This window comes from Dermacentor silvarum, chromosome 7 (assembly GCF_013339745.2).
Source record: "Dermacentor silvarum isolate Dsil-2018 chromosome 7, BIME_Dsil_1.4, whole genome shotgun sequence".
Taxonomy (NCBI): Eukaryota; Metazoa; Arthropoda; class Arachnida; order Ixodida; family Ixodidae; genus Dermacentor; species Dermacentor silvarum.
Window position 1 is genome coordinate 13,911,187 of NC_051160.1, and position 7,601 is coordinate 13,918,787.

General features: G+C 46.9%; 1 protein-coding gene across 1 annotated transcript in view; it reads right to left on the reverse strand.

The window, feature by feature from the left end:
- LOC119457567 (long-chain-fatty-acid--CoA ligase 4) overlaps positions 1-4,951 on the reverse strand; it is a 42,414-nt gene extending 37,463 nt beyond the window's left edge. The window contains exon 1 of the mRNA XM_049670222.1: positions 4,848-4,951. The gene's annotated coding sequence lies outside the window, so the exon portion shown is untranslated. The remainder of the gene's footprint in view (positions 1-4,847) is intronic.
- Between the last annotated feature and the right edge of the window lie 2,650 nt (positions 4,952-7,601).

The following is a 7,601-nucleotide window of genomic DNA, read 5'->3' on the forward strand; positions in this document are numbered from 1 at the left end:
TGCCTTGTGTTGTGGGGCTTCATTCCACCATTGGAGCGAATGATGTGTTTATGCCACGTCACGCCGAAGCGCGACAAACCTTCATCACCGCCGCGCGCTCTGTGCGCCCGATTCCAAAAGGCTCTCTACTTAATGGGATACACCGACGCCGAGACGGCGTTGCGAAATGTACTCTAACTTGCTCATCCACCATAATTTCTCTGGGAATACCTCGGTTATTCGCCAAATGCTGCATCACCATTAGCTGCAACATACTTGGCAAGGAAATCACAGAGAGAATTTCTGCGGTTACTTCTGCCTTTTATTCTAATACCGCTCTGCTTATATACAGAAAAAGAGAAAACTGAATTGCCGCTTGTGCCTTGATCCGACAGGGCACGCGAGTGAGTCTCGAAAAAAGGCATGCAGACAATGTCCTTTACTGATCGATCGTTTGGGGACGCTGAAATAGTGGCGCTATCACCAAGGGAGTTTTCAACCTCCTTGGCTATCACGCGGTTGTTTTCGGGGCGAAGCTCCTTGGGGTGTGGGTCTGTCCCTCCTCTGTAGTAGTAGTAGTAGTAGTAGTAGTAGGTAGCCACGTCTACTTTTATGAGAAAAAAAAATTCCGAAAATTGTGTCCGTAGCGGAATCGAACCAGGGACCCCTCGCTTCTGAACGCGTGGCGCTAACCACTACGCCACGAAGCTTTTTTTTTTTTTTGCCACGTAGTGACAAATTCATAATTTTAGAACTGTTTCATGTGTAACAAGCCTTCCATACGGGGCACCCAATCGGGTACACACTTTTTCACTTTTTCCATTTCGAGAAATGAAATGAGAGACTCGCGAAAGTACTCTATTGCAGGGCGAGCATCAACGTCTGCATGGCGCACAGCCATGCGTGACGTCCAAATACTATGCAGAGCCATTAACATAGTAATATCATATGGAAAACCATCCTCGTTATCAACCATTAGGTACCTTATTCCCTGTGCATCCAAAGGGAAATCCTTCTTTAAGGTTCTTTGCAGGACATCCCAGAAGAACACCCCATCCCAGCATTCCAGGAACACGTGTTCAATCGTTTCAGGTTTCCGGCACAAGAAACAGTGGTCACCCCACGGAACGAAGAATCCCTTATCAGAAAGCCAAGTCTTAACTGGCAAAACTCCTGCATGTAATTTAAAGAAGAAGGTTTTCACCCCCGGACGCACAGGCATGCTTTTTACACGTTTCAGCACCTTGCGCCACTTTCCGCCCGAGAAATGAGTCCGGTACAATGGAATTGGGAGAACAATATCACATAAATCATTATACAGTTTTTTACGAGACACTGCGCTTAAATACTCAATCGAGAAACGGGCCTCCAGGAAGCGGCACGACTCAACAACCTCTTTAAGGTAACCCTGTAGGCGACCTTCCATTTTATTGGAAGAGATGGCAAATGTGGGCAAAGCACTGACCAGTCGTACTTGGCAAACTGTGCGCAGGAAAGGATCCCGAACATCTCGAAGGTACAAAAAACGATTTACAAGCTGTCTCAGAAATAAATGCGACAAGCTTAAGCCCCCATCACGAACACGCCGAAAAAGGTTCGTCCGACTTGTTCGTTCCCATGTCGATCCCCATATAAACACGGCAAAAACTCGATGAAGTCTCTGCACATTCACTCGAGAACAGTAGAGCACTTGTAACACATACCACAATTTACTAATGAAAAACAAATTGCAAACCGTTGCACGAGCAAAGATTGATAAATCTCTGCCCTTCCATTTCGCGGCTTTTTCTCGGATTTCTTCTGTCTGTCTCCTCCAATAGGGATCACTGTCGGTGTAATTTTCTAAGGGTACGCCTAAATACTTCACCGGGGTTGTTACCCATTGCACATTTAGGAAAAACTGTGGCGTGAGATCCCAATCGCCATGCCAAAAACCAATACATTTTCCCCAATTGACTGCACTGCCGCTTACCTGACAAAAACGTTTTACAATGGTAATAACCTCCGCTATACTTTCGAGATTTGAACAAAAAACACCTATATCGTCTGCATAGGCCAGAACGCGTACTTCAGATGCATGTAGCCTGAAGCCACTAATTGTACTGCGGTTTATAATACTTAGGCAAAAGCTTTCAATGAACATGCAAAAAAGGAGAGGGGAAATAGGACAACCTTGGCGAACTGAGCGACGCACTTGGATGAGATTTCCAACTTCTTTGTCAACAATGAGCCTAGTACTACAACCACTGTACGCCATACGAACAGCTTCAGTTATTACTGTGCCAACATTTGCACTACGCCACGAAGCGCACATGGACAGACGCACCACGATGGCAATAAATACCCAACATTAACGAAAGACTGCGCGTTTCTAACGCGTTTGTGCTAGCGCGTTACGGCCCGTGTAAGAAGCTGGTGTAAGACGCTGTGGCCTCTCCGCCTTACCCCCGTATTCATAAACGCTGATGGCGTCGGCAAACGCGGTGCACGTTCCGGCATGTGTAAACGGCTGCGTAAGACGCTGTGGCCTCTTCCCCTTGGAGTACTGCACGTTTCTAACGCGTTTGTGCTAGCGTCCCCTAAAGCGGGAGATGGTGCAATTATAATGAACGGCGCTGTTATAAAATAGGAATGACGTCACATATGGAGCGTGTCATTGATGGAAGTCAATAGTTCGATTTAGTGCGGCGAGACTGGGCGAATTACACGGAAGATTCACGGTTTACCGATGATTCCCTCCGGAGCTTCGCCCACTCATCATCATTCACCCCGTGGATATGCGGTGTTTTTAACACGAAAGTGTTTTATGCCGGGGTCCACCAAGACTTCACTGACGTATTTCCGTCACGGAAATACGTCAGTACACGAACATAATACAAAGAAAGAAACCAGAAGAAAAAGTTCCACAAACATGCAAAATTTGGAAATCGAACCCACGACCTCTCCGTCCGCGACGATAGATCGCCGAGCGTTTAACCCATTGCGCCACAAACGCATTTGCAGAGAGCTACACAGACGCGCCTTATATATCTAACACTCCTCCGTGTACCCGTGCTCTTGCTCGGGGCGGTGCTGCCGCCTACGAGCAGAAAAGAGAAGTACTGCATTATGACACTAACGCGCACCGACAGTGAACGCTTCGGTGGTCTCAGCACTACGACACCTCGATGCCAGCATTCGAAGGGACGCTGGCATCAAGAAGCTCTACCAACGCCACCTAGGTGGCGTTCACCGTACTCAGCACAGCCGAGCGTGGCCTCCGCAATTAGCTCTGAAAATGTTTCTGAAGTTGATCGCGGAGGCTGCAATTACGACGCGCTGTACGCGCTGATTTGACTCGGTGACGATTCAGTTACGTGCTTTGTCTTGCGCGTTGTATTAGTGTGTCAGTTACGTGCTTCGTCTTTCGCGTTGTGCTAGCGTGTGCAGCGTAGTGCAGCTTCCATATGCACGACGGTTGCTCATGGTCATCGACGTTGGTAGCCGTGATGGAGGAGACGTGCCACCAGGCGTCAGCGTGGGTGCATCAACGCCTAAGGGCGCTTTAGCCACAAAACACCAATAGACATTATATATCAATGTGCAATAAACATTACACTACTTCTGTGAAGACACGTTTCATTTTCGTGTTCTATACCGATTCCTATATAAGAGGGATCAACCACATTTTTTATTTTGTATTTCGCGGGCTTTCTTTAAAGGCAATTACAAGACACTCCATCAATGATACTTAATTGCAAACACTTCAGTCAGCCATTTTCAAATGTGATCTACAACTTTCGTATTGGCACATTCTTGGTGAAACCAACATTTAAAAAGTGAGGCAATGAGTTTATGCTAAATAATTGACTTTGCAAAACGAAAAAAAATACCGCAGACTAGGACACGCGATCCTCAATACCACTGAGTTGGTTTGAGCCTCCTACCACACTCCCTCTTTTTAAAACATTGGCTACTTCTAGCTGGGACACCCTGTACAGTTGCAACGTCGTGCAGTTGCCTAAGCCTTTTTTTCTGTGCAACCTGCGTAACTATACATGTTTTTAGGAGCTTGAGGCACTGTATCAAATACACTAGAGGACAGTTAGTGCGCTATATACTTTTTTTTTATGATGAGATTCATATTTGTACCACGCCCTACCGCCATACATTGCCCTGCATTTTTACCATGCTTTGTCATCGCGATCTTCGTGTGCTCTTAGCTTACCACTATCGATATGAGTGCAGTAATTTTTTTTTTCCATTTTGTGCAAGCTGCACGCAGTCGAAGGGAAAACTCTATAGCTCATGCCTGTTTACGCAAGACTCTGACACGAAGCAAGTATTAGCAGCATTTAACGCTGACAACGGAAACATTCAGCAACATAACCAATTAGTGGGCCAGCGCAGTGTGCCCGAGATAGAAGCATTACATTTTATATCGCGAGAGCAGCCAGTTACAGGCGCTTTATTATTTTCTTCCCCGCAGTCAATCGCGAAAAACAATATAGTTTGCGTATCCACGTGCGACATCACTGAAAGGGCCCCCATGCTCTCTTAGGAATGACTGAACACGCTTCTCATGCAGCTGAGTGTGAGCATCGCACAATTATAGCAGTTCAATTAGCCACACATTGCGCGAAAGAAAGAAACGATATCGAGTGAAGCACTGACGTGCGCGTCGCCCTGATTTCGTGCATGCTAGTTATATGCTGCTTTCTATTTTTTGCGGTCACGAGTACTCGAATGCGGCTCGTTCATGCGCATGAAACACACAGTACACAAAAACCCTCAAGTTCCAAGCGCGCAGTCTTGTTCCTTTGCCATAGCGGGACAATCGCTATGCAAGTTACGAAGTCGACGCGCGCACCCGAATGCAGTATGCTTACCTTTCATTCGCATCCAAAACGAAAGTCTGGGTGCGGGTTGACCTCCACGGGCATTCCGTCCAGAAAGGGGACCGAGCAGATGCAAAATACTAAAGACACCGAAAGCTCGTAAACGGCAGGCTCTTATCGCAGATTCGCAGCGCCGGAAGGCAAGACGCGCACTATCGCCGAGCTTACGTCAACAAAACGAATACCCGCACGAGCAATCTTGCTGGGCCCGAAGTCGTTCCTATTTAAAGCCACTATCATGTAGTGACGTTTCTCAGGCGCCGCAGGAAACTCGTGCCGCCTAATGTACCCCAAACACAAACTTCTTGCGTCTCCGTGCACGTCAATCGCAGGGCTTTTGCATACGCAGCTTCCTCTTTGGCTGGCTGTGGATGCAGCCAACAACGGCGCATTGCCGCTCTGATGAATAACCTACCTGTACATCCCAATCAGCATACGCGGCAAGAACACGTCTAAAAACGCAACATTCGAACACGTACCATCCGTGCCGCCACTTACTCCCATCGCCCGCGGGCCCTCACCACCTGGCAGTACCTGCATGGCGTCGAGAGAAGGAACGCGGCTGACATTCGCGCTACAAGGCTACAAAAAATTCTGCTCTATATAGTGATCGCCGCTTTAGCGCTGCACTTTGGTGGTATGCAACATTCAGGGGAACCCCAGGGAGAACGCACTTATGGACTTTTCTAGTCAATTTTAGGGCGAAGTTAGTTGGAGGGAGGGGGGGAGCTGCGTCTCTTAAAATCCACATAGTTTCCTACAAACTCTACCATAGTCGTGTATAACTTTAGGAAGCAGCTGCATTTGACCCTCAAAGGCGGATGCACATGAGCCTCCCCCAATGGGCGCAAACTCTATACAGACTGACGGCATCAGTCGGACATGGCAGCGCACGCTTCCTACTGGGCCGAGTTGCTTCAGCGGGACTATTTCTTTAGTCGCGGAGGCAATCGGCTGCCTCGTTTCAGTCACTTGGGCAGGCTCCTACTTTCTTGAGTTGCACCGGGCTATAGAGGGAACTCTGGCATTGTCATCGTTCAGCTGCCATTGGAATGATGATTACTACATAGATTTCTCTAATCTTGACTCTTTCTGGTGCCGTTATAGAATATGCTTTACCGTTCTAAATTTCCAAGCAATGATACCTTGCAAACACACAGCGAGGCAATTGGTGCTTTACGCACACGCGTAAATCACTGCGAATTGCCGCAAGTATGAGGCAATGCGTTCGTTCAAAATGATCAGTCAGTTCAGTTCAGTTTATTGTCCTTAAAGACCCCCGGAGGGGGTATTACATAAGGGGTCACGCTTATTTACAGCAACGTCACGAGGCCGTATAAAGCCAGAAGGCCGAAGCTGAGGCAGATACGGGAATTTTTCCTCATCCAGTGGAGGAAGCAAAACTTTCTTTTCTTCGAAAAGGACTTTCAGAGGGCCTGGGTTGTGCATACTTTACATGGTTAAAGAGCGCAAAAAACAAACACGGCACGATAGAAAAGGGGGTGGAGTAAAGTAAAGGGGGTCTTACTAAATTATATATATATATATATATATATATATATATATACTTTTGTTTCCTCCATTGACCTCATCATACCACGCTTGCTGAACCACCAGATGCGATTTCCCCTTAACATAGCATCAGAGCTCCCTCTACAAAAGTTTGGTAAGAACCTCTATGCTCAGCGTCACTTATATATTGTAGAATCACTTTATATTCTCACCTCCATGCATTTCGCCTCCAAGGCCAAGCGGGCTTTGCCATGGCACAAGCACTAGATATGCCTCTCACCCTATAGTTGCTCTTCAGCCTGCACAAGACCATACTATTATTGCTAACTATACGAGCATCTTTTGCGGCAGCAGTGGCATAGTGAAATTAGTGTTGTCGCACGTTTATCAAGACCGGCTCACCGTGCTATGCGGCATCATGACACATTACACAGCTCGAGATCCACTACGTTTCCGCATCTGCCGTGCGGTGTGACGTACAGCGTACGTACAGTTTCATGCTCACTTACGAGAGGGTACTGTGGCGCTATCGCCTGTAGGAGCTGCAAACACAGGGCGGTTCCGCCAGCATGCGAATGAGGGCTTGCACATGGATTTGCCTAAACTTAGTCCTACTGGCTTTTAAACGACTTCGTGACATTGCAAACTGATCATTTTCAAGAGTGTACTATGTTGTAAATAATAAAAATAAAAATTATTAAAATTTCTCCGACTGCAGGATTCTAACACAGGGCCTCTATAGCACAGAATCCCGATATTGAAACCATTAGGCTATATGGACGCATGGACTAGCGGAACCACTGCAATTAGCAGCGATTATGCGTATTCGCAAGGTCACATTGCCTACTGCATTTAAGGCCACGAAGGCCGCATTTCGATGGGGGCCGCGAAATGCGAAAACACCCTTGTACTTATATTTAGGTGGGCGTTAAAGAACCCCAGGTGGTCCATATTATTCCGGAGTACCCCACTACCACGTGCCTCATAATGAGATCGTGGTTTTGGCACGTAAAACCCAATAATTAAAGAAAATATATTCTGCATTTAAAGAAGTATATATTGCTTTGAAATTTTATTGAGTGAAGGCATATAAGGGGCAATAAACAGTCACACGGACGTCGAAAGTCACAAGCACGAAAATCAGACAAATCCATGCACTACGATGATCATTGCCATGAAGGGTGAATTATTGCAGGAAAGGCGATACTCGGAGTGCATGACTGCCAGCGCTTT